This window comes from Grus americana, chromosome Z, assembly GCF_028858705.1.
Source record: "Grus americana isolate bGruAme1 chromosome Z, bGruAme1.mat, whole genome shotgun sequence".
Taxonomy (NCBI): domain Eukaryota; kingdom Metazoa; phylum Chordata; class Aves; order Gruiformes; family Gruidae; genus Grus; species Grus americana.
This window is the reverse complement of record NC_072891.1, coordinates 78,930,663-78,957,035: the sequence shown is the minus strand read 5'-3', so window position 1 is coordinate 78,957,035 and position 26,373 is coordinate 78,930,663.

Genomic DNA, 26,373 nt, shown 5'->3' with positions numbered 1-26,373 from the left:
CCATCCTGGCTGGGAGAACACTTCGTACCATGTTGAGTTACTCTACTGTGAGCTATGTTAAGCAATTTTACAAAGCTTTTATAACCAAAGGATGAGGGAGTTGTTCAAGCCCAGACAGCACTGGACAGCGTTTGAACTACCATCTCACCTTGGCACCACCTCCTTTTCATTTCACTTCACAACGCAAATGACACCACAAAGGCATCAATGGCAGCAGCTCGGTGATTTTCCATTGGTAGAGATGACACAATTTTAATCGTCAGTTGCCTTAGTCCAGGGCAGATCTGCTGCAACTCAGAAAACTGCAGAGTTGTGCAGGTGTGCATTTGACTCTTAGTTGAGATTCCATCTGATTAACTGATTTGCTTTCCACTATCAGACTGTCCGTCATCAGCTGAGATGAATGAACAAGTCTCCCCTCCCCTCTGCCTTCCAGTTTAGAGAAGTTGCATGAGAACGAAGGAAGAAATAAAGAAATTTTAGGCGGATAAGGAGAGACAGAAATTTTTCAGAATATGTTTCTTTTGGATCAGCCTTTCAGGAATGCATTTAGCTATGAAGAGGAACATTTATTTTCTTTACGCACTGGAATCAAAATAAAGAGTGGATCCCCAAGCACATTAATCTGTTCTTCCCTCTCCAAAACTATTCCCTCAGTCTTCAAATTTTGACCTGTCCTTTTGAAAGGGCTTTAATTTGGTTGCTTTTTGGCAAGCAGCAAATTCTTAAAACTTTTTCATCTTCCTCCATGGATGCAGCCTTTGGGCTGCATCCAAAGAAACATGGCCAGCAGGTCGAGGGAGGTGCTTCTGCCCCTCTACTCCAGTGAGACACGGGAGCATGTTGCCCAGAGAAGCTGTGGATGCCCCATCATTGGAAGTGTTCAAGGCCAGGCTGGATGGGGCTTTGAGCAACCTGATCTAGTGCAATGTGTCCCTGCCCAAGGCAGGGGGTTGGACTAGACAATCTTTAGAGGTCCCTTCCAACCCAAACCTTTCTATGATTCTATGTTTTCAGGGCAGATGGGACAGGAGAGAAAAGGAGAGAAAATGCAACCACAATAGTGAAGCTAATGGGGGTATTTTCTGGGATACATACGTGTAAAGAACTCAAGAATATCACAACACCTTGGGGCAGAGTTGTTTTAGAGCATGAAATGCATCGCCTGAAGTACATGTGGCCTTAGTTCCCATAGAAACTAGGGAATATCTAGGTACTCTGAAATTCCAGGTACTGTCTCATCTTTAGACCTTTACACCTCTTCAGAGCAAAACAAATTTCAGTTCCAAATGAAAAGTAATACATATGACATACTTTTCACAGGCCCTTGCTCAAGCAGCGAGAAATACCCCTGCCAATAACAACCCAAAAAAGTCTTCATGAACAAGTTTCCGTGTTTGTCCACCGAGAGATTGTTAAACACTGATGTGCGGTAATGGACATCCTCCATTTGTGTGGGTTTAAAGAGGGACCTCTGCACCCTTTAGCACAGAGAAATACTGTGTACAATTAATCCCTACAAAGCATGACTCAGTGCCAAATTTTCTTTTGTTCTTCTGAGCAGAGACTAAATGTTCTAGCAAATAAGCAAGGTCCCGTGGGGACTTAATCCTGAATCCTGATTGTGTCTCGATGTTCCAAACAAATAAAATTGTTTCAGCGTGGATTTATGGTTATTGAACAATATTATTGAAAGAGCCATTAATAGCTTTGGCTCCAGCCACTATTAAATCTTGGAAAACCACTTTATAAAGCAATATCCTTCATTTCCTATTGATACAAAGGCTGGAGTTGACTGAAATTATATGTGAAGTAGATAACCATATCCCAGGAGAGTGAAATAAAGATGAGTTGTTGCAAAAAGAAACTAATACAATACTGCTGAATGAGAATCATATATCTGGCAGGAGTGTACATGACAGAGATGAATGGGGCCCCAGGAGTTTAACAGCAGAGGGATCTATTATGTTGTTCAGTTTATAAGTGAGCAAATTTTAGAAACCACATTGCTTTCTAATAGGAACCAAGAAAAACACCTTTTCAGCAAGGAGGAAAAAAGCTGTTTTAAAAAATCTTGTTCTTTTAACACATTTAAAATAAAAGGTAAAGAAGAGCAGCCATTTTCATTCAGTAAAGAAAAATCTACCAGTAGGGTGGTAATGGACAACTTCATCGTCAAATATTGCATACTGCAAGAAAAGCGCAACAGAGTTGACTATTTACTCTTGAGAATCAACTCTGCTGTGTTGATCAAAGTGCTAGAAGTGTGCAGTCTCTGCATTTGAGGTATAAAAGAGACTGGCATTTCACCTGAAACATTCTTCCAATATTTTTGCATCAAGAGCCTAGCAAGCCTTTCAGCTGTTTTCGTTTCATTTATTTTCAGTATCAACCTTTTTATTTTCTTTTGCTGATTTGAAAGCAAAGCCATTTCAAAGCAAAACTCAGTGTATTTTCAGAAAGAAGACATTGGGTTTAACTCTTTTTTAGAGTCAAAATATAATGCCTGTGCTGAAAGTGTGTGCACAGTATTCTGGCTATGGAATAAGGAGTACTTCAGGTGTAACATGGAGAGATGTGCTCATGCATAGGAATTTGGGATAGGTATGCCATGAGTAGAGGTTTAACATCACTGAATTATGGGAGATATGAAAAGATAAGTTAGACTGTTTCGGGGTACCTGTCCTCTTATAGTAATTGTGAAGTCAGATCAAATAAGTAGGGAGACATCTGTGCTCGTTCCACTAGGCCAGTTGTTGGTAGTAGTGCTACCTTTGTTAAGTTTGCTAGCTGTCATCAAGCAGCTATCAAAATATAAGTAATTATACTCCTTGTCTTGACGGAAGCGTTTGTATGTTGGCAACAGATTTTTTTCTTTCTTTTACGTAAGGCTTTGAAGATTCTTGGCTTACATGGCTCCATCTGAAGTTTCTAATTGATGGTTGGAATTGCAGGGGAAAAAGGTAGGAAGAAGGTAGAAAGAGATTACAGCAATGACTGTAGTGGGTCATGTTTTGGAACATCCCTGGAATGTCCCTGTCTAACGGGTGCTGTGGAGTTTGATGTTGGCGTGATGTTAAGCAGCATGACATGGAAGATGCAGTCTAGAGCATCCCCAGGCTGGGACATGGTTTGCAGTCCTGCTGCTCCAGAGGGAGCCCTTCGTCCTACCTGCAGCGATATATTTGTGAACCTGTTCTTGCGTCAGCACTGGAAAGCCCATGGCTGCACACAGATAAACCAGGTTTAGTCAATCATACCCTGGGCCATTTAGAAAACCATAGCTTTTGCCAGGCACAAGTTGCCCTTCCACCATTCCCAAGCCATGGTGGTGCAGGTCCCAGTTGGGCTGAGGTGTAAAATGGAGTGCAAGGCTAAAACAAAATACATTGCTTTTACTGGGGGCAATTCAGTGCAGATTTAGAAATGGCAATACTGGCACAAGAGAGAGGTTAGTGACCTTCAGCACACAACAAAAGGAGAAACTAGAGGAAGAAATGCTTTAATCTCTTTCCACTGCCAAAGAAAACAAACATTGGTCCTTGTTCCTTGACTGTGGTTCCACATTACAAATTTTCCACTTCAAATCTGAAAGAAGGGGAATCCTGCCCAGTGGTATTTTTAAGGATTTTTTTTTTTTTAAAGCTAGACTATTTCACAAACCTTGTTTAAAATGATGCACGTAATCCCCTTATCTTGACCTGCCATGTCTATACCACTATGGTTGTAAAACTGTGCAAAGGAAATAATCTGTCCAAAAAAAAAAAAAAAAATTGTAAAAAACGTGTAAGGTTGGACAAAGAAGGCTGTCTTTTGACGGGACAGGTATCATACAGAGTTCTCCTTGTTCCTAATTGAATGAGTAGAGCATCATCTGGTTTCCACTGAAGTATCTGTTGGGCGTGCAGAATTCGTTTTCTGCAACCTTTGTTTCAAGCTTGCTATTCCAGAACACGTGCTCATGCTAGTAAAAACATTCAATGATGTACTTTTGGAAGGTGAAAGCAACTAAAACAGATTCTGTTCAGTAGCTGTTATAAATTTCCTTAATGACTTTCTAATAGAGCTACTGATTGTTGCATGCACAGTGACCAGAAGAGTTGTAGTTTCTTGGATGAACTGTATTAATCTGAAATCCAGTTTGAAACTATGTAACAGTCATGATTTGTCCTGGGGAAAGTGCCACAGCACAGTGCATTCGTTATGCCTCAAAAATCTGAGAAGTTACTACTTAAGAGTAGGGTTACTCTTAAGACAAAGGGTCATATTTTGCTTTAATGAATGAATGAAAATTAATGGTAATTGTAGGTTTGGTCTCACTCACATTTAACAGCTCAATTGTTAGTCAATCGTTTACCTTGGCAGAACTTTTTTTCAGCATCATGTGAAAACTGATCTCCTATTTCCTTTTTCCAATGAAGATTTTTTTTTTTTTTTTAATGAGGGAAGAAATTATTCCTCCTCAGAGATTTTTTTTTTTCAAGAGTTTTAATAATCTCTGTGTGTATTTCTTTTGAAGATCTTCAGCTCCCCTCAAGCTCCTTTGACTTCTGTTTTGTATCATAGCAGGAGGAGGCTTTCAATAAAGATGTCTGTAAGTAGTCAGCTAAAGGGATGAAAAATATTGTGAGTTTCTTATAACCACCTATCCTTACTTGGATTTCAGAACACCATCTTCTGCTCATAGCTCTTGTACCATGGATAATAATATACAGAACTTGCAAACTTACTCCCCCATTTGCTACAAAAACCAAGTCCATGGGCTGTACCCCAAAACCTTAAATCTCTTTTATTATAGTGTCATGAGATCCTGTGTATTATTGACTCTTTCAACTCACTTATTCCCTCACAAATGACATAATTATGCATTGGAAGATTTAGGTAAATCCAATCAAGCACCTGCAGGGACATGATATTAAACAGCATTTCAAATACTCCCATAATTTGCTGACTACAGCAGCTGAAAAGATTAAGTCTTTGGCATGATGAAGTGCTATGGTTCTTCCTTTCAGCTAGTCAGAAATTGGTGGTGTTTGGCAGTCATTACCTTGAAAGAAGGCTGACCTTCAGCTCAGTGAAGCCTGCCGGTACGTAGTTCTTTGCCCGGAAAACTTCTCTGGGAATACCTGCAGGATATCCCAGAATTCTTCTAAAAGTTAAGCAGAGACTTGCAATAGAAAAGAGATCTGGGGTTTCAGAATACAACTGGAATGGGATTCTGTGATTTTCACATCAGTTTAAAGGTGAACAACTGTTTTTCATTTGCAAGATTTTTAGTCTGCAGAGTCTTAGAGATGCAAGAGTAATTTCTCTGACTCCTCATGATCATCTTTTACTTGTGCCTTGAAAAATTTGTTCCTAACCCATATTTTAAAACCACCACTTGAATATATGAACATAAGCAGCAAGGTCGTAATTTGCTTTGTTCAAATTTATATTTTTCTTTTCTTTTTTCTAAGTACAACAAGTAGAAAAGTCCTAGGCATGATGTGATTCCTATTAACAAAAAAAAGGGAAGAATAAAACCTGGAAACTACAACTCTAGCTGTCCAATAGATCTAAAACTTCCACAAAGAAAACAAACATTCAAATGTACCCCTACAAGGGTAGGCAATATATAGAGAGAATTCAAGCAGTGGATCATAACAAACAGTGATTACTGTATTTGACGGATATTTCCTCATCTTCATGATCTTTCTAGATTCCTTGTGCCAAAATATGGCTGTAGAGATATGCTTGTGGGCATTGCTGCTGCATAACTTCTCTCCCAAGTATTAAATACAAACCATTGTGTAATCTGTCAGTTAGGTAACACCTACATGGGAAAGCAGATGTCTCAAGCAGGGATTGGTCACTGCTAGGTGGTAAAAGGAGTCTCTGTTGTCAAGGTCCTAGCAATGAAGTCTTCAGCTGTAGCTAATGAGTCTCCATGAACTCATTCATCTCAGTCCTAATAATCCAGATGGCCCACGGCCCTGCGTGACCACTCCAGCACATGCATGATCCCTTATTATTTACTGTCTTAAAGTATGTACAAAGCACCTTGCTAACTTATCTGTGTTTGATGGATCATCCTATGAGACACTTTTTGCCTCTGCAGTACCAGCTTCTAGTGCCTGTTTGCAAGTATCTTTTCCGTGTATAAGCAGATCAGTTTTGCAGAAAGAACCATCTAAGAGGGTATCTTAAAAGGTCAGATTATCCACCTACAATATCAAATAAAACTTTTAAAATTCTTCTAGTCACAGCAGGAGCTGCCTGGAGGAATTCCTTAGGTCAGTCAAATTTTCCTCCTGCACCTCTCTGTAGTGAAGAGAGAATGAAACTGCCAGCAAAACCCAGCTCTGGCTTTGTAACAATCATTCAGGCATAACAGACTGGATTTTCATGAGGAAGTGACCTTCAGAGATGTCCCAGCAGCACACCGCATCGTGAAAAGGAAAGCAGAAACAGCAGAGTGCACACCAAAAGCTATTTGTCTCCCTCATGGGTACAGATTAGCTGAATGAAAGAAGGTTTACCCATTTCTCTGTCTCCTAAGTCCTGCTGGAGACTCGGGTCTCATGCATGGTTCTGGCACCTGAAAGGATGTCAAGTGCACAGTTAAAGAATCTCAGAGGACATGGTTATTTTCTTCCAGGTAGAGTGTTTTAAAAATAATTCTCTAGTTGGAAGATGCTACCATACAGTGTGTTTGAAAAATGGTATTTCAAGCGAGGTGATTGTAACTAACTCCTAGCAATCGGGGGAAGGCCTGGCTGCGAATTGAATTGTTTTCAGATCTTTTTCATCTTCTGAAATCTTTAGTTCCTTTCTTCTCACCTTCTTCAGTTCTATCCAGAATTAAAAACAAACAAACAACACCCCCCCAAAGACCTTTTTCTAGGTTTGCTAAAGATAATTTTTTCCAGAGTACATCTAATTTAGCTAATCAACAATCATTTTAGTTACAGCGGCAGCGCTGTTTTCTGAGAAGTTTGCATTTAAACCACACTCTGCCGTTACTGTTGGATGAAAAGGTGGTAAATATCCTTTTTGTACTCTGTACTAGTGTGTTTCGTGTGTTTCATGCTAATGAGGGCTCTGGCCCAAACTCTCAAAACAGTTCTTGAGATTTTTCTTAGCACTACAGTGTCTCATTTCAAAACAGACAGCTGTGATGCATTAACAAGCACTTTTCAAAAATAATTTGCCTTCATAGAAAAGTGTCCCATGAGAACAGATATGGAAAAGATACCATGACCATTTCACCCAAAGTCTGTTGCAATTGACATGTTTTATGTTACCTGTTCTATGCTGTTCCTAGCTGGAAGTACGTGCCTGCTTTTAAGGAAATAAAGTACCAGCTAAACAGATTGCCCCAAGAAAACAGAAGACTGCTTGCCATCAAGGCCAAAATGCTAGCTGTTGAGAACTCTTTTTTTTTTTTTCACAGGCATAGTCTGAGATCCACAGAAGCATCTGGTGCCACAACCAGTTTGTTCTTCTGCTGATGTGAAGGACATGGTGTGTAGGTATCACTTTTTAATGATACCAGCAATAAGGTGTCTATCTGTGCTGATTTGCCTGTGGACACCCTATTCAGTTGTATGCTCTGCATTGAAAACAAGTAATTATTTTTTATTTTTTTTTAAAGGATTCTTTCAATAACTGCTGTTTTAGCCTTTTTCAAGTTTTCACTGAAGCTTTAGGGATAGTTTCTATTGTGGTTTGATTTATTTTTTAAGAATACTGTATTTTTGAGGGACAATATTTCTTTTGAAGCAAGTAGCATTTTTCCTAGGAACTTCTTGCATGCACACATTTTGTCCTGTGAAAATGGTCATGTGAAGAAGTAATTAATGGATGTGAGAACTAGGTAAGAAGGTATGTTCCTAAACTGGCCTCAAGGCAGAAAAAGGTATGCTCACCAGAAAATGTTCCACTGTAGTCTTGCCTGACTGATGGCACAGTCCTGACAGCTGTATTCTGAATGACAGTGTCTTCCCAGAAAGTAAGTATATTTTTTCATCACATATTTACTGGATATTTGATTTATTAGATAAATAAAAAGTGTTCAAACAGTTAAGAAAGGCAGTTCTTTGCCTTGCTGTAAATAAAATACTATGTTTCATAGATGTGTTGCCACACATAGGTAAGGTTATCAGTCATATATTTTGGCAATAACTGTAATCCTACTGGGATGCTATGTTGCACTATTTGCCTTTTCATCATTTCTCATTTTTTCTTCCATTCTTCCTTAGGACAGAAACATCTCTGTGAACTTCAGTCTGTTACTGCTATGAAATGTTTTTAGTGCTCACTATCTAGTCATATTCTAGTTCAATTGCTTTTGGCAGGAGTTTTCTCAAAATAACTCCTTAAATCTGCTACCATACTAGATTAATTCTTTTAGCACCATCTTCAAATTTGTTCTTGATCATTTGCCTTAGGCATGTGCCTGGAGAGATGGTATTTGTAGAGAAAGGAGCTAGGTGGAGTCAGTTTCATGTCTGTTACCAGTTATTTTCTATTGATTTCCTGGCTGATTCTTCATTGTCATTGCTTTTTTAGGGATATAGACTTGGCACATTCAGTCTACAATTGCTGTGAGATTTGATAAAAACACCTATTGTGGTTCAAGTTGAGAAAAAGTTTGCAAATGATTCCAGGCCATTTCATATCCCTTCCTTGCAGGTTATGCCCTGAAAAAAAGTAGCAGAAAAATTAAAAAATAAAAAGAATTTTCAAAGCATGAAAAATCTTGCTAAGGTCCATGTTTGTATTCTAATTTTTGTATCTATCAGGCAAGAAAACTCACTGCTGAATCCAAAACAGAACAGAAGATATCTGTGTCTTCTGCAGTACCATCACCTGAAACAAGACAAGAGCCTTGCACTCTTCTATCTATTTCTTACTAGACCTTGGATTTTCACATCATGGGGTTCTTTTACTAGTTTGAAATAGAAGGAGTAACACATATGTTGATAGCAGGTTCTCTGTGCAATCTGTATTCTTCTATTTTTTAAACAAAAATCTGTTTTATTGAAATATTTACACACCTATGCTATCTCTGTTATTGCAACAATGGGATTTAAACGTTATTCCTTATATTAAACCTTGGTTTTGACCCTTTGCACCTCTAAGCAGCTTTACTGATATTTCCTAGTGGATATTTGACAGATGACTGAGACACATGATAAAAAATTTCATTTATGTAAACTGATTATTTATGTAGGGCTGCTTTGTACAGAACCTGGATGTAAGTACTGGAGATTTCATTTAATTTCTTCCTTTACAGACAGTATAAACTATTTTGCATCAGAGGAGAGCATTTTCATTTTAGTCAGATATTTTACAGCCAAACTACATGGTTGTAATAATATACTTTAACTGCTTGTGTAGGTTTTTAAGCTATGAAGTCAAATGCTGAGAATATTTCTTATTAATCTGAATAATTAATATGTTCCCAATTTTAAACAGAATCTCCATGTGATATTGCCTGAGAATATTTTGGAAAACTCCAAAGTGCTTCTATACTTTTTCTTCTGTTTTCTGTCAAAGAGAGCTCAACATATACATTTTGCTCCCAGAAGAGCCTGCATGTCATTTAATGATCATTTCATAACATTATAACAATAGAAACTTTTCTGTAGCAGAAATTTTCATTATGGAATGCCTGTATTAAAACCTGCGTTGCAGAACCTGTTTTAGTTTATAAATGTGAAGACATTCATAACAGATTTTTTTTTTTTGTCTCAGTTGTGTCATTGTCTTCCTCATTTGTTATGCAAAAGGTCCAATCCTTTCCCTTACATTAGAATGGTAAGGCTAACAGGTACTTTTTCATTATTTTTGGTCTACTGTATAAGGTTTGAGCAGCAGTTCTATTTATAGAGTGCTGTTCATCTCCATTTATTGTCTCTTTCAGATGTACTGTTCAAGCTAAAAAAATGTATATATGATGACAAATACCTTAGCCCTTTGCATTTGTCACATTACCAGACTGGCTGTACAGCAGCTGCTCTGGGTTTGATCACAATTTCTAGAGGCAAAGGTTATCTTTTTCAATCACTGCATAGAGTAATTGTGTGTCCTGGTGTGAGAATAAGCTCCTCCATACTTGACCTGTAGCAACTGTCTAAAAATATTCATCAGAAAGTACTTTTGTGGATAACTCCTTCTGCATCTAAGTGCATAGACTAAGTCTTTGAAGAAGGGCCCTCAGTTGCTCTTTACTGATTGATAAAAGACAGTCTTTCTTCTGTTAGGCGCATTTATTGGACCTGTACTCAATTCTGAGAGCTGTTAACGCTCTGGCTCATTCGCGTCTTATACTTTCTCATTTCTGCAAGCTGCTGCGCCCAAACCTGCCTGGACACCTGATACTTTCAAAATGGTTTCTCTAAGCTCTCCCTTCACCACTACACTGACCACTAACTTACACAGACAGTCTGATAACAGATACGTAAGTTCCCTTTTGTTAAGAAAATGACAAATTACACGCCTCCACATTCCACCTACAGATTACAATGGATGTGCTTCTTGGACAAATCTTTTAGCTGTTAAATCCATGTGACTCCATGGATGTAGTTAGTCTTGCTGTGAGTTCAGTCATTGCTGTCCCCTCCAGACAAACAAAAATGATTTCAGATTACTAAAGTGTGGCTGTAATATGCATTATTTTCTGTTCTAGCTGGATAATTAGTCTCTCATTCTGCATTTTCTTTTTGTCCTCCTCACTTTAGTGTATCACCTGAGGTGACACAGATCTTCTGAAGTTGTGCACATTGTATCTGTTTTCTTTACCCATTTCAAAGAACGGCCATGGGCTTCTTCACAGCTTAACTCCGTAACTTTGTCAATTACCTCTGCAAGGACAAGAATATAATAATATTGAGGTGCACATGCGCAAAGTTATAGTATTTGCTCTATATTTGCTGTAATGTTTACTCCATCATGCAGTGCTATCACTGGCTACGACTCATTGCAAGATGCCTGCTTTCCATGGTCTGCTATTGCTCTATGACTGACGTAGGGGTTTTGCTGTTGTGTTGTTTTACACCAGGAGCAGTGCTGCCGAGTTGTGCTGGTGTGAAATTGCTAACAGTACAGGCACATATTTCAGGAATAATTGGGCATCTCCACAGAAGGCTCACAAAATACAGCATCTCCCCTCTCTCAGAAGGCACTGTATATTTATAAAGGTGTTAAAATTTTATATAGTCTAGCTAGCAATAGTTAAAAAAATTGAAAAGCTCTGTAGTCAATTTGTTCTCACCTCATGGCATATGTTCTGTGGTAAGGTCTCAGACCTTGAGGAAAATGTGAAAAGTATTCCTTGCAGTGAACTGTGAAATACAACTTTTCCTAAGTTAGATAAGGACATCTGTAGCAAAAACTAGCATATGCAGTGTCTTCTATGACTCTATCTTCTCTACTAGGATTTTAAAGCAAAATGCCCTAATTTCATGATAATGTACAAGATAACAAACTCTAAATTTTATCTTAAAAACTAGCAATTTTATAAACTGATTAAAACACATTTAATATTTTCCAAGAAGAATATCGAGAAACAGATTTAAAATTCAACATGGCATTATCTGAAACAACTTCTAGAACTTCCTTGAGTGGAGAATAGCAGTCTGTCTGTGCACTCAGAGAAAATACTAATATATTTTTTGTTAAACTTTGATAATTTTAAGATGGTCTCTAATCAAAGCTTCTTTGACTATAGTGAAACTTCAGCCAGACAGACCTACTCATGAGCTTGTACTGAAATATTATTAGTTTACGAATCAGAAAAATTGATTTATTGAATGCCAAGCTTCTGTGGATTAGTGAGGCTAACGTTGGAAAAGGTTCTGTAATTCCTTCTTTTTTTTTATTATCATTGCCATGGCACTATCCAGCATGAGTGTGCAGTACTGCTATGATACGGCTGAGTTAAGGCACTCATAACCTGGGGAGAGACAGTTCCAGCTTGGAGCTCCTGAGCCTTCCGTTGTTGTTCTGCTGTATTTCTGAGGCTGGGCTGAGGAGTGTCTGAGCCATGGACCTCTGAGAGGGCAGCTGGATTTGTTCTTGCCAGTGTTTGGGAGCTGTTCAGGAAATCACTCCATCTGTAAGCTGCAGTTTTGCCATGGCTTCAAGCTATTATGCTTTGTAGCCCTTTCACATTCAGAAATGCACTTGGTGCTTAAGGATGTGTGTGTATGTATGTATGTATTCACATGTATATTTGCAAGTTTTGTTAAGAATTGTTTTAATATATGCTGTAGATATTCTTCAGCTGAATTCCAGCTTCCAGAACTCAAATCTACTGCTAATGGCATTTATTATGGTGTGACTCAAGTACAGGTGCAGAATTTGGTCTTGGAGCCATAATGAATTTAGAACTCTTTTTTCCTGTTTGCTTAACACCTCATGCAAGTCAAACTTCTTCCATTTAATAAGAAGCAGATATACCCAAATTCAGTCATAATGCAAAAGTGATGGTTGCCAACATGGAAAGGATTGCTTTTCCCAGTTGCAACTTGCATTGGAAAAGCAATGAGGTAAAGCTAGATCCATGTAAGAAAGGTTTGGGGAATTAGAAACTTCATCAACTTGTAGGATACAATTGCCAGGAGGTGTCCTGACTGCCTAAACTAGGAAGGTTCCGGAGGTTGATACCATTTTTATGCTAAGCCTAAAAATTAATGCAGTTTCCTTTTCATATTTTATACTCATGAAAACCTAATCCTTATGTTCATTACTTTCTCTTCATTTAAACCTCAAAATGCAAATATTTAATGTTAGAAGATTCGCAGCTTTGTAAATATTCCATCAAGCACGTTACTTCTTAACTTTGCAAGGCACTTAAGTGCATATCTTAATCCAAGTACTCTAGTTATTCCTGTACATAAAGATAGTTAGTCTGGAAAAAAGACATTTCAACTTGCATCCCAAAGGAGGTCCATGTTCTGATGGGATCTACAGGAACAGGTCACGCAGCATTGCTTTTTCCTTCCTTCTTAGAGTAGACAGAGCGTCATTGCTCTAAAATGTCTCAATGTAAGATTCTCTAGCCAGCCTTTCATAACCAATAGCAAAATCTGACCCCTTAGAAAACTAATTTTATATTGAAAAATGACACTTACAATTCTGCATTTTTCTGTTATTAGTGCTTTATGCTTTCAAATTATTTTATAGAATTTCTTACCTTAAAAATCTGAGTATTCCATACATCTAGATCTTTCAACTCCAAAGTTGAGAAGTGCAGTAAGATTCCAAAAACCCAAACTCTACTTTGTCTCAGTGTGTTATATGTGGCATAATGAGGTGATCAGCATCACTTTTAGAAACTTGAAGAATAAAATACTCTGTCAGCCAGGTGGACTGACAATCTTAACATGAGAGTGATGGTCTCTTTGTATTTCCTTTCTTTAGGAAAAGGAAATGTTTTTACCTAACAGAAAAGTAGGATAAGGAGACCTTATTGCTGAATCTTTCCAAACTGAGCTAAATCTAACTGCATTGCACACCCCGTGTGCTCGCAGCACTGTGGAAGCTGTTACCATGAAGCACAGGGAACTGCTCAGCTGTGAAATCTTGCTCCTTCATCTAAATTCATCCAGTCAACGCAGAGAAGCTCTCTGCAACGTGGCTCTGCTGTCAAATCCAACAAATGTTTCCCTTCCACACTTCTAGTTTCAGAATCTCTACACTTTAAAAGTGTAGTATTTTCAAAACACACTTTTTCTTTCTCATCATCTCTCGTTTAACTGGGTTACCTAATCTGCTGCAGTCAGACACTAAAGCCTTGGGAAAACCAAGTATTTAAATGATCATCTTTGGTTATGGAAAGAAGGAAATAAGGAAAGAAGGAAGGAAATAAAGGAGGGAAGGAGGGACAGAGAGAGATGGAGAAAGAAAGGGGGAGAGGAGACAAGAGGAGAGGAGAGGAGAGGAGAGGAGAGGAGAGGAGAGGAGAGGAGAGGAGAGGAGAGGAGAGGAGAGGAGAGGGAAAAGAAATAAAGTGCATCTTCACACTGCCTAGACTGTACTCTAATACCTTTAATCTTTGGGCCAGAATAGAAATTATCCATTATTCAGAATGCTAAAATGACTCTTTCTAGACCTGCAATATCTGGTAGGTCAATCTCATAAGCCCCAGCTCAGACCTTTGCCTGGCTATCTGCCACCTTATTAACATGCAGGAGAAATATGGGACACTCCCCAGGCAAGGAAAGTGAAGATTAACAGTAAGCCACAGAGTTTTGTTGAAGTTGTTGTCTTTTTGTCATTCAGATTCTTCTTCATTCATATGGCAAGAGCAATAGGAACTTGACAAAACTACAACTCAATTTTCCCATTAAATATAGAAAGGAAAGACAGGACCTGTGCTTTGCTTTTTTTTTTTTTTTTCTGTTATCTGTGCGAAATGGCTGACTATTTCCCAGTAAAAAAACTCCTCTGGCAGCAAAAATATAGGATCCTCCATTTTCACCCTGAATATTTTCCATATCAATAAAAGAAATCAAGACTTCTGATGGTAATTTATATACATACATATCAGCATTGCCTATAACTTAATTTAATAGGTTAAATCCTTTGGGCTAGTAATTCCATGCCACTGGACTTGCAGTTCTTGTGCTCCTTGTGCAGTAATAGAGGAATTTCTTCCCTTATTCTCTAGATAGTTAATGAATTAATATACCAATGTGTTTATAATGACTGACTTTTTTTTTTTTACAGTAACAGATTTCTAAAGTATTGATTTAATGACTCCTAATTGCTCTTCTGAATTAGCATCTGAGTAATATCAAGTCTGTACTTTAAGTAAGTGCATTTTTAGAGTTAAAATGTGTGGCAGAGTCTTTTTCTTAATTGGGAATACATTCCCGGATCATTCCAATGTAAACCCTACAAGTCAGAATAATTCTTTATTAGGCTACATCATGCATGACATATAGCTATTATAATGGCAGCTAAGGAATGTATATATCACAGGATACTGAGACATATGTGGGTAAACAGTTACGGAGGTGCAATAATAATGACAGGAGAAACAGTAGCATCATCTAATTAAATATTATAATTATACTAAGAGTACCAAGCGCAAACTTTTTTCTCCCCTTCCCAGTACTGATGTTTTAATGGCACCAATTCTAAATATGAATGAGAAAAAAAGATGGCTCTAGGTGGATGAACTAAAGTAGACCTAAGAGCACAGGAGTGATTAAGGCAGATTACAGATGCCTTTGTTGTCCTTTCTGTTACAAAAGGATGTATGCCTTTGTTATAGTTGAATTGAGACAAATAGAGTCCAAAGTAAATTCAATCTGTATTTATTAAGATAGGAAAGCAAAAGCAGCGCTGGGCAGCCGGGGAGCCGCAGCTCCACCAAAGGCTCGCGAATTCAAACAAGCTAAACAGCCCCCTTTATAGGTTGATTTTCGCGCCTTTCTGCTTCTTCGGTTATCGTGGCTCCTCCAAGTCTGGGTAGTTTGTCACAGAGATACAAGTTGTCATAGTAACATAGCACTGCAATTTGCAACATTTTGGTTAAGCCTCGCCAAACAGGATGTTCTCTGGTGCAGAATGGTGCAGCAAGATTGCTTTTTCTCGTCCAACCCAATTTGATCACCTTTAAATTGTTTGTGGGAGAAGAGAGATTTCTCAATTATTTTTAATTTTTTTTTTTTTTAAGTCCTCAGCAATTTAATTTAGAGACATAGTCTCAGTGAATTGTGTCACCATTGTCTGACATTGGTACAAGCAGGAACAAAGGGACCTATTGGGGGATACAAATCCTTACCCCTTTTTCCTCTTTCACTGGAAAAAAAAAAAAAAGAACTTTTTTTTGGAAGACAGCTAGAGTTTTATATAGGTTTCTGTATAAAAATCTATATGCTATTCTGGGAAATATATTTGAACACTGATACTGATACTGAGTTGCATGGTGGAGGAAGGAACGGCAAAATAAGAAGGAAACGAGAAGTGTCAAACTAAGACCCAACCTTGCACGTATAGCGTGGCAGCTAGCGTTTCACCACTTGGTGTCACTGCAGCATTTGATGTGTGTGATTACCTACCCATGTTGTTACTGGGTTTGGAGTGGTTTTGTTTGTTGTTGGTTTTTTTGTTTTGTTTTGTTTTTTACTGTAGTCACTGCAGCTGGTTTTTAACAAGTAAGAATGAAAGGTAGCAATTAACAGAGAGCTGCTAATAGCTCTCAGATCTGCCAATGAATTTTGTCAAGCATTAAACCAACAGTGTAAAGCCTCGGGCACCAAACTGTTTTGCAATGAACTGATTCAGAGATGGATAGAACTTACACAATTCAAGGTTTGGAAATCTACCAATTCTATTAATATAGTAATTTGTGAACTTGGTCAAGTTCACAGTACTCTTCTTACATTTACACCCTTTTCGTTCTTTTTTAAAAAAGGTATCTTCTGCCATTGATACTTCTGTACACATCTCTCTGCAACATGGACAAATTTCACATTGAAACTGTTTTTATTAAAAAACCCCACCTATTCAGACTGTAAAATTATTTCAGGCAGTGATTTTCTCTGTGCTACGTACAATGCATGGTATCTCAGATAGGGCTCCTGTCTTGCCCAGTGCCTCTAGTCATTAAAAGTAAATTTTCTATGAGTCGAAGAAAGAAATAAAGGAAAAGAAATAATTCTGCACTGAACTGAGAGCATCCTAAAACACAGGCTGGCAGATGCACTGTACCAGTGATGGAGCAAATCCATTCCTTGGTGTCCCTATGTAGCCAGCTGCGACTGATTTTTTAATTTGTTTCTGCTCATTTCCCTGCTATCTTTTCTTGCCTGTTCTGGCTTACCGGCCTCACTGATTTGTTAAACAAACATACCTATTTCTGTACTTCATCCTCACTGATGTCAAAAGTGAAAAATAAAAATCAAGCCTCTAGCTGAAATATAAGATTAATATTGTGTGGGTCAAGTTTTCTAACCACATAATTTCTTTGTTCTTAGTTTTGAGAGGAAACTGTCACCCTTGGCTTTAAACTTTTGCAATATTCTGGCAGACTATCAATGCAGTGTTTGAAGAGACTGACACTGGAATATTTCTGTCATCAGCAAATGCAAGGGAGGCTGAAGAGTGAGGGACTTAAAGCCCACTATGATGGCTACAGTTCAATGTAATCCAATTTCCAAATGAGAGAAATGAGGCAATGTAGTATTGGCAAAGATGCTGCATCTGTGATACTGGTAAACTAGATCACAAACAGAAATGATTCCTGCTCATAATTCCCTGACAGCAAAGAAGCAAAAAGGAGAAACACTCTATACATGCTAAAATATAAATTTCTCTTGAATCAATCAAATCAATTTGATTCCGGTTGCTTTACAGCTCTGCAACAGTGTAAGGTAATGTGTCTCTAGAGGTGTGCAAAGCCAATGCAAACAGGGAAGATTGTCCTGTTGGCTTTTTATTTCCCCCGTCCTAAAAAAGGAGGGTGGGGGGAAAACGCTGAGAAAGAAGGTAAGGGTCTGTTGAAGGTTTCTCAGTTCCTTTGTCATTTTATCCCCTCTGCCTGGATAGGCAAAATAAACACTTGTATATAAATAACACAAGATAATAACACAACCTCTCCTTCCTATGACAAACAGAAGGATGAAAAAAGCAGAGAAGGGAACACCATGTAGCAGAAACAATTCAAAGGCATCAGAGCTTAAATGGTTGGGCAGCCACATACTTACGTGCATAGTGCAGCCATGACACATGTAGCATCACAGCTCCCTTAACCATCCAGGGTGGGCAGGCTGATGGATTCATCGCCTCCAGCTGTGGGTCAAACCCTGCATGAGTGAGGGGGGAGGAAGAGGATGTCACTAGCAAGCTAAGTGTGGGTGGCGAGTGTCCGAGGGGAAAAGATAGTGAGAGCAGAAAGTGGGACTCCATTGGAAATGATCAGCAATGGCTGAGCTCAGGAGCTCAGCGTGGTTCCAAGCAACACAGCCCCTAGTATCTGACTTACTCAAACTGCCCACAGCATAGCTTTGCATGACAGCACCTCTTCAAAAATATTCCTGCAGGTTTGTGAACTTTTGCTATTGTTCTGGTATCCATCATCCCTCCTGGAAACAGGGTTCTGTTAGAAGATAATGTGTTTCAAAGAAACCACTTGGCAGGCAGGAACTAGCCTTCTTGAACATCACTTGTTTGTGATTAAATAACTGAGTCACGATGACTGTGGGGAAAATGACAAGCAAGCAGTTTGGCTGTGGATGTGGTACTGACCACTAGGCAGTGCAGACTTCTGTCCACGTTGACCAATTAATCAATGTATAATGTTGGTGACTGTCTCTGTCTCAAATTAGAGGTTTATTTTCCCAGGAATGTTCCCACTGTGATGGAAGGGGATGCCATAGTTGCTTCATTGTAGGTGTTGGATGAGGCTGCAAAATCATGCTCTCAAGCTGGGCCTGTTTTAAGAATTTTGAGTGAAAATCAGGCAGTATCAATATCCTGCCCAAGCCAAGAAGGTGTTCTATAACTTTTACAAAGATTCCTCTGGGTCTGCCAAAATTAACCCCAAAACAAAAAGAAAGGGAATGAGGCATGGGGCAGTGTGAGTGGAGAAAGGTGCCTCTGTGGGTAGGTGCGAGGTCGAGTTTCTTATGTCCATGAAGTAGTACAGTGAGTTACCTTTGTCCTCATGTGAGCAAAAATTAGCTATTTATCTACATATGTCAGATGATTATACTCATCTTTGCTTCCAGATAGGAGGGGGGTTTTGCTAAACTCATATATGATGTCTTCATAAGTGCTACAGCACTCCAGCATCATGCATTACTGAATGTCATGAAATACTTAGAAAATTGTGACATCTGCAGCAAATAACACAAGCAATAAAATTATAGCTGTGTTACTTATACTTTCAGAAATACATTTTCAGGGAATAAAATTGAACCATAAGTTGATGTTTGGATTTAACAGAAATTTAGTCAATGTTTCAGGACCTTTATGTCAAAGACTATAAAGCTCAATATTATCTCCATATCAAAGTACCGGAGGCAAAAAGAAGAGACATTCTGATATTGAACAGCTTTAATCAAAATGACATTGAATCAGTCCAAATTATTTTAAATCCATCAACCACTCATGAAACATATGAATATAGAAAAAAGGTATAGCCATTGTCGGATCTTGCTGCAAAGATAAATGAATGAATGATGAACCTCATGAGACTATTACATTGTGACTAGTAAAAAGTGGTCAAAAGCCTTGAAACATGCATAAAATGGGAAGAAATGTGTAATTAGAAAAAGGAGAATTGAACAGGTACAAAATCTGTATAATGTTCATGGTCTGTAGTGGTCTTAATTACTCTAATTTATACATTACATTGTCACACCACACTTTGGGAATAGGTTTTAAAAATATTGGGCTATAATTTCCTTCTTAAATTATTTTAACACAGAAGATTATTATGAAAGCTACAATTGCCCTGTTCACTTGTCTGACCTCATGGAATATGTAATTTAAAAACACAACTGCATTTTCGCTCATTCTACTTATAATGACACTACCGTGATGGTGTCATTGCTACATCACTAAAATAAACTAAATTACTTGGGTGAAAATCTTTGTCTTTCTCTTTTTTTAGAAGAAATAATTTGATTCTCAATGAGCAAATTAAGTTGATAAGCACTGTGCAACACTTGGACAAAGGTAATTGTTATCAAAAGATAGCAAATAGCTTTTTTTAGTGAGTTAGGTAGTTGGAGAAAATAATCATTTTTCCATTTCCCACTGTTCATGATATTAATGGAAAAATAATTTTCAGATTTTTTTGCATATGTTTTTTGTAAAACATATATCTGTAGTTGTATAGTTGCAAATTGTGCCACAGTTTTCAGGTGGACTGAAAGGTAGGTTTGATTCTCTTAACTCTTGTACGTGACAGTTTTTTTCCTAAGCTATCAACTCATTCATTGCTGGCATCTGTGCGCAAATTCTTCCCTCTCCCTCTGAAAGCACTCTGTAATACCTGATCTAGCAGAAACTTGCTTGCAGGAATAAATATGGACAAGGACAAATCCCATACAAAGAAGAAAAATTTGTAATATAAATTCATACACAGATAAACAATATGTCTAGGTAGCTAAACAGGTAAGGTAGGTGTTTTTCATTCTTGGAGAAATTTCAGTTCTACCACTGACATGACCAGCAGCATAAATGTCATCTTCATTTCCAAAATCAGTCATGCACCTGATGTGCTCACATTAACAAGGCCAGCACGCCTCTTAAAACCCATTAAGTATTAATTTAAATCAACAAGGAATCACAGTACACACAAAGCTTTGCAAGCTGTTCTGCTGAAGGAGCAGATTAAAAGTTACAAGCAGAAGTAAACAGAAGCAATTAACTGGGGTTAGCAACAGCCCTTGAGCCTCTCCACGTAAAGAAGTTTTGTAAAGGACAGTCCAGATTCACTTGGGATGCTTCCTTGCCATTAGCTGACTTTCTAATGAGTCAGAGATACAGATAATATAGAATAATATAACGCATTGTAACCATGGTAGGCTATAATTAGTGATGGCACTGCAAATGATGAATAAATGAAGCCAGATGGGCTTTGTGAGTTGATGCAGGAAATGGAAATAAGTCCCAGCCCCTCATTTCTGTGACAGTTCCCTTTAGTAGAACGACAAAAATCTTGAATATTTTGGCTCATGAAAACCGACATTAGTGAGAAATAATTTTTTGCATAACTCATATTAAATCTTCCATTTCAGTCCACAGCCTAGAACACAGTATTTTAAGTAATAAACCAAACAAAACTCCCATGTCCATGTTCAGAAAAAGCCTAGAAGTGCTCTAGAACGGGGAAACCCACTCTCCTGTCATAGCCCATTGCTACAATTGCTGCCAAAGGATGCACAACCCATGCAGAACGGCCCACGCTCTGGCTCTGCTGATAAAGGCACCATCCAGGCCATGCAGTTGGAGGCTGATGCACTTTAGGAGCTGCTGGCAGAGCTTACATAGGGATGTAATTCACATGCTTGCCTTTCCAGCAAAAGACTTCAGTTTCAGGAAAATGTTTCATGTGCCCCTTTTTGGAGAAGAACTGTAATTTCAGAAATTTTGCTTAACCTCAACAACTGTAGTTGCAATCAGCAGGGTGCTCGAAAGGAAGGAAAAAAAAGTAAGAGGAGTAAGAAGGAGAAAGAGCAGGAAAGAAAGAAGGAGATAAAAACTGTGTTTGATTACTTACTGAACCTTAAGTACTGTTTCTGCTCAATAGCTTTTTCCCATGTGCTCCATTGGTTCTTGTAAGCCATGGTCCCAATAGTTTTGTCTTTCCTGAATGTGGCTGCTCTCTGTTCATAAAATAAAATAAAATAAAATAAAATAAAATAAAATAAAATAAAATAAAGCCTTTCTCAATAAAGAACATCTAATCTTTGTCGGGTGTGATGAGAACAGTGGGTGAGACATAGATCTGAACGGAAATTTAGCAGAGCAGGTGATACTGAATTAGAAACGAGATGTTCAGACAGCTATTGGGAACTGAAGAGCTGATTACTTTTTTTTCCCTTGAACCAGATGACATACATTTGTTTATCCACCTGTGGAATCTTGAATTCTTTTCCAGCTAGTCTGATCAGAATTTGTGTCTTAGCTATGTTACAGATAGTCATGATTATTTTTTGTCCAGACTTCATCAGGACTCCTGATATGCTATATATCCATAACAGATTCAGTTTTTTACTTTCTTTCTGGTCTCGCAGGGACTTGCAACAAATGCAGAAATCGCGTCTTGCTCAGGAAATTTCTGAGTGCACTCCTCCCTCCTAAATGCACCTGGATAAAAATCCCCAGAAGACGTCAATATAAATAGAGTACCTCCGCGGGATTCCTTTTGAAGAAGGAGTTAACTTGGAGCTCTCCTTCCTCACCTTCTGAAGCAATGCCATCGAAAGCTTTCTACCGCTTAATGTAGGAGATGACTGGGTTATGTTCTGGTTCACCATTTCCACACAGTCATGGTGGCCAATATCACTTGTGCAGTAAAAATTAACAATTCCAAAATATTTGCAGTCCTAAATGCAAATGAATCAACTATCCTCAACCTAATAGCCTAAATCAAAAAAGTTGTGTGGCCTTCAAGTATAGTTTTCGAAGCTTTGTAAGTCAAGGGATATTTTTATTTTTTGGCTGATTGCATTTGTCATTCAATAAAGCTAGCCCATTTTCTAACATGCTGTGTTACATTACTGCACTGAATGAGGGAGAGGGGATATTTTAGCTGATGCGAATGCTCCTAATTTCACTGGAGTCAGCTACTGAATGATTGTAATTACCTATATGAGCCAGGGCTTTCAGTGTGGCTTTATATTGATAGCAAACATGAATTATAATTTCTGATGGAACATGTCTGAAGTGAAAGGATTTTGAATAATTAAAAAGACGAGCTGACACTGGTTTTCATTAAAAAAAAAATAATAAAAAAATCCTCCAGAGTACTTTAAAGTTCCCTCAGATGAACTGTTCACTACTTCACGATTTAAACTCAGATCGTTACAAACCCTTTGTTCATCATTAAGTGTGGAAAATATCCCCAAGCAGCAAAACAATCAAGCAGAACAAAGAAAAGTAAACAACATGTAGATCATATTGATTAAATATCATCAAGTATGAGTTACTCTTAGCACCTGCAGTCCTTTGCCTTCATGAAAGAAAAAGGGATGCTTTTGAATGGGAGGACTGTTAACTGACAAAAAAATATAGAATGGGACAGAACAACACGTAAAATTGGGATACAGCTGATAATTTGACTGTATAAAAAGACACACCTGTGAAGAGTTTCCTAGCTTTGTATCATGAACAATTTCCATATGAGCACACTTTGTCTATTTAAACTCATTAAAAAATGCCCATACTGCTGATATGGCTTTCACGGTGAGTTGGATGTTCTCACTTTTTCCTTAGGTAAATTGAAAACAAACAAACAAACAAAACCCCAAAAAACCAACAAAACAAACCCAACCCCAACAAACCAGTTTTAATGGTTCTTCTGCTAATTAGAGAGTAATTCAATTGTGTTTACACAATTGACTGAGTTCAATCAACCACGTTAGGACATCTAGTGCAATGTACAGGATAGATATTAAAGATTAAATTATAAAGATTAAAATGTCTTAACTTTAAGACAATGCATCTTAAATTACACAATGACTTAAAGAGATTTCATTCCATGGCACTGAGGAATTCACTGACAGTTAACTTTTTCTTCCTGGATTTCATTTTCAATATGTTTTAAGCAAAAAAAAAAAAAAGTGCCCCAGCAATAATAAAATAGAGGGAAATATTTATTCATACAAATTTATGTACAGGGACAACCCAGTGTCCAGTTTAAAAGTGGTAACTGTCAACAGCCAGCAATCAGATTTGTATTTTGTAGGCATTATACAATTTTTATGCAAAGATTAAGCAACTAAAAATTAATCATCAGCCTGCTCTTGAGGTATTTTTTTATTTGACACATAAAATGATTTACAGAAAAGCTTCCTGATCCCGGAGGTTTGTATGGGTACATTTTCAATGACTATTAAATCTCTTTTTTTCAACTTTTCAATATTTTATTTTATCCCACCACATAACCTGAACGATCCCATTACATACTGTACTCATTTTTCCATGTCCAGTTTTTCATAATTCCCTGATGACCTTGTTCTTTACCTAAGCAAAATGCTGGAAAGAGATTGCTGCCAAAGACAGCTGAACTCCCTAATTGAGAAGAATCCAGATTTTACAGTCCAATGGATTCCTTTAATTAAGAGAAGTGAAAGTGGCATACATTATTCTCTAATGTAGCTGATTTAGAATGGTTTAACAGACCACCATTTAACTTTGAAGTCTTTATCTATTGATTAATACATACCGATCCTCTTTATTCTCTCCAGCTGGCCTAGAGCATTTGTTGGTTAATCACTGCAAGTGTCATGCCTTATAATCCAGAGACTTTTCTTACACAATGAGTCAGTGATCTAGAGATTCCAATTTTATTTACTCTCCTAAATTATATAATCTCAGCAGTCAAGCATAATTGAGTGTGAAGAATCATGGTTGCTTTCTATTTGGGAAACCAAAGGTCTGGGAGGACAAAGTAAGGACAAACCTTATGTGAGGACTGGTAAACTAGCTCTGAGCACTCAAGTGCTCAGTAGCCAAATAAAGGAAGATGGTTTGTTGCCAAATTGTTGAACTGGGCTGCAAGACTGCAGGATGGAGGTATTTAATCTTTGATAGATCTTAGTCTGTTCAACAGCTTCCGAATTTTCTGGGTTGGAATGCTACTTCCACAGGAACGTCTAGGTGTGAATTTGTACTAGGCTGTGAAGTAAAGGACTAATTAAGAGGACCTGTCTAATGAGACCAATATATTCTATAAACAATGCACACTTTCTATAAACAATTGCTATATGCTTTTGTTTCCTATTTTTACAGTATGGTTTCAGAAAAAGCAGAAATAAGTAAACATATTCTTGTTGAGTCTTATTTCCTTCTGCCCTGAATGCACCTGGGGAGTTTAGATGAAAAGCCTGACGTGCTTTTGGAAACTTCATCTCTAATTTTTAAGGATGAGGTCTGATATGCAAACTACAGTCACAGGACATAACAGTAACCATTCACCTTATAAACAGATCTTGCCATTTAAAGTACTTCTTAAGTAGGTGGGTAAGTGATATTTTCAGTGAATTCCTCTGTAGTTTGTAGCAGTTCTTTGATGGTATTTGTATTGGGTTTGCGTGGCAAGGTTTTGGTAGTAGAGGGGCTACAAGGGTGGCTTCTGTGAGAAGCTGCTAGAAGCTTCCCCCATGTCCAACAGAGCCAATGCCAGCCGGCTCCAAGACGGACCTGCTGCTGGCAAAGGCCAAGCCCACCAGCGACAGTGATGGTAGCAAATCTGGGATAATGTATTTAAGAATGCAAAAGAAAAAAAAATCCATCAGCATTTGCAGCCAGAGAGAGGAGTGAGAAGATGTGAGAGGAAAAACCCTGCAGACACCAAGGGCAGTGCAGAAGGAGTGGAGGAGATGTGCCAGGCACCAGAGCAGACATTCTCTTGCAGACACTGGAGAATACCATGGTGAAGCAGGCTGTCCCCCTGCAGCCCATGGAGGAAGGATGAGGGGGTGTAGAGATTCCACCTGCAGCCCATGGAGGACCCCACACCGGAGCAGGTGGAGACACCTGAAGGAGGCTCTGACCCCGTGGGAAGCCCACACTGGAGCAGGCTCCTGGCAGGACCTGTGGCCACGTGGAGAGAGGAACCCACGCTGGAGCAGGTTTGCTGGCAGGACTTGTGACCCCATGGGGGACCCACACTGGAGCAGTCTGTTCCTGAAGGTCTGCACCCTGTGGGAGGGACCCACACTGGAGCAGTTGGTGAAGAACTGCAGCCCGTGGGAAGGACTCCCGCTGCAGAAGGTGGTGGAGGACTGTCTCCCGTGGGAGGGCCCCCAGGCTGGAGCAGGGGCAGACTGGGAGGAGTCCTCCCCCTGAGGAGGAAGGAGCAGCAGAGACACCGTGTGAGGTACTGACCCCAACCCCCATTCCCCGTCCCCCTGTGCCGCTGGCGGGGAGGAGGGAGAGAAATGGGGAGTGAAGTTGGGCCTGGGAAGCAGGGAGGGCTGGGAGGGACAGGGTTTTAAGATTTGGTTTTATTTCTCATTGCTCCTCTCTGATTTGCTTGGTAATAAATTAAATTACTTTTTTCTAAGTCGAGTCTGTTTTGCCCATGACGGTAACTGGGGAGTGATCTCTCCCTGTTCCTATCTCGACCCAGGAGCCTTTCGTTATATTTTCTCCTCCCTGCCCAGCTGAGGAGGGCAGTGACAGAGTGGCTTTGGGGGCACCTGGCCTCCAGCCTGGGTCTACCCCCCACAGTAGACTAGGAAGGGCACGAGCAAATACAAGTGGTATGGCAACTGTGTTATGTAAAAATAACCCAAGAACTTCATAAGAAGTTCCCAGGTAGATTTCTTAGCCTAATACAGGGTAGAGAGAGAAACTGAGGAACCTGGAACAGGTTTTTAACCTGTAATTAACTTCTAGAATCCGATACCATGAATTTCCAAGTCTTTCTTTGTTCAGGTTAAGACATGAAAACAAAAATAACCAATATCCACATTCAATGCTATTTTTTAAGCAAGCACATTGATAAGATCGAAACATAAAACCTCGATGTTTTCAAAGTCCCTTCACTTTCTTTTTTTAGTATAGATACATAATTAAGGCAAAATAGATTGTGTGGGGAATTATGGACTCTCTGTCACTTAAGATCAAACTTTTAATTGCAGCAAAATATTGCAATAAAACTGTTGGCTGATCCTGCCTTGAGGTGTCAGCAAG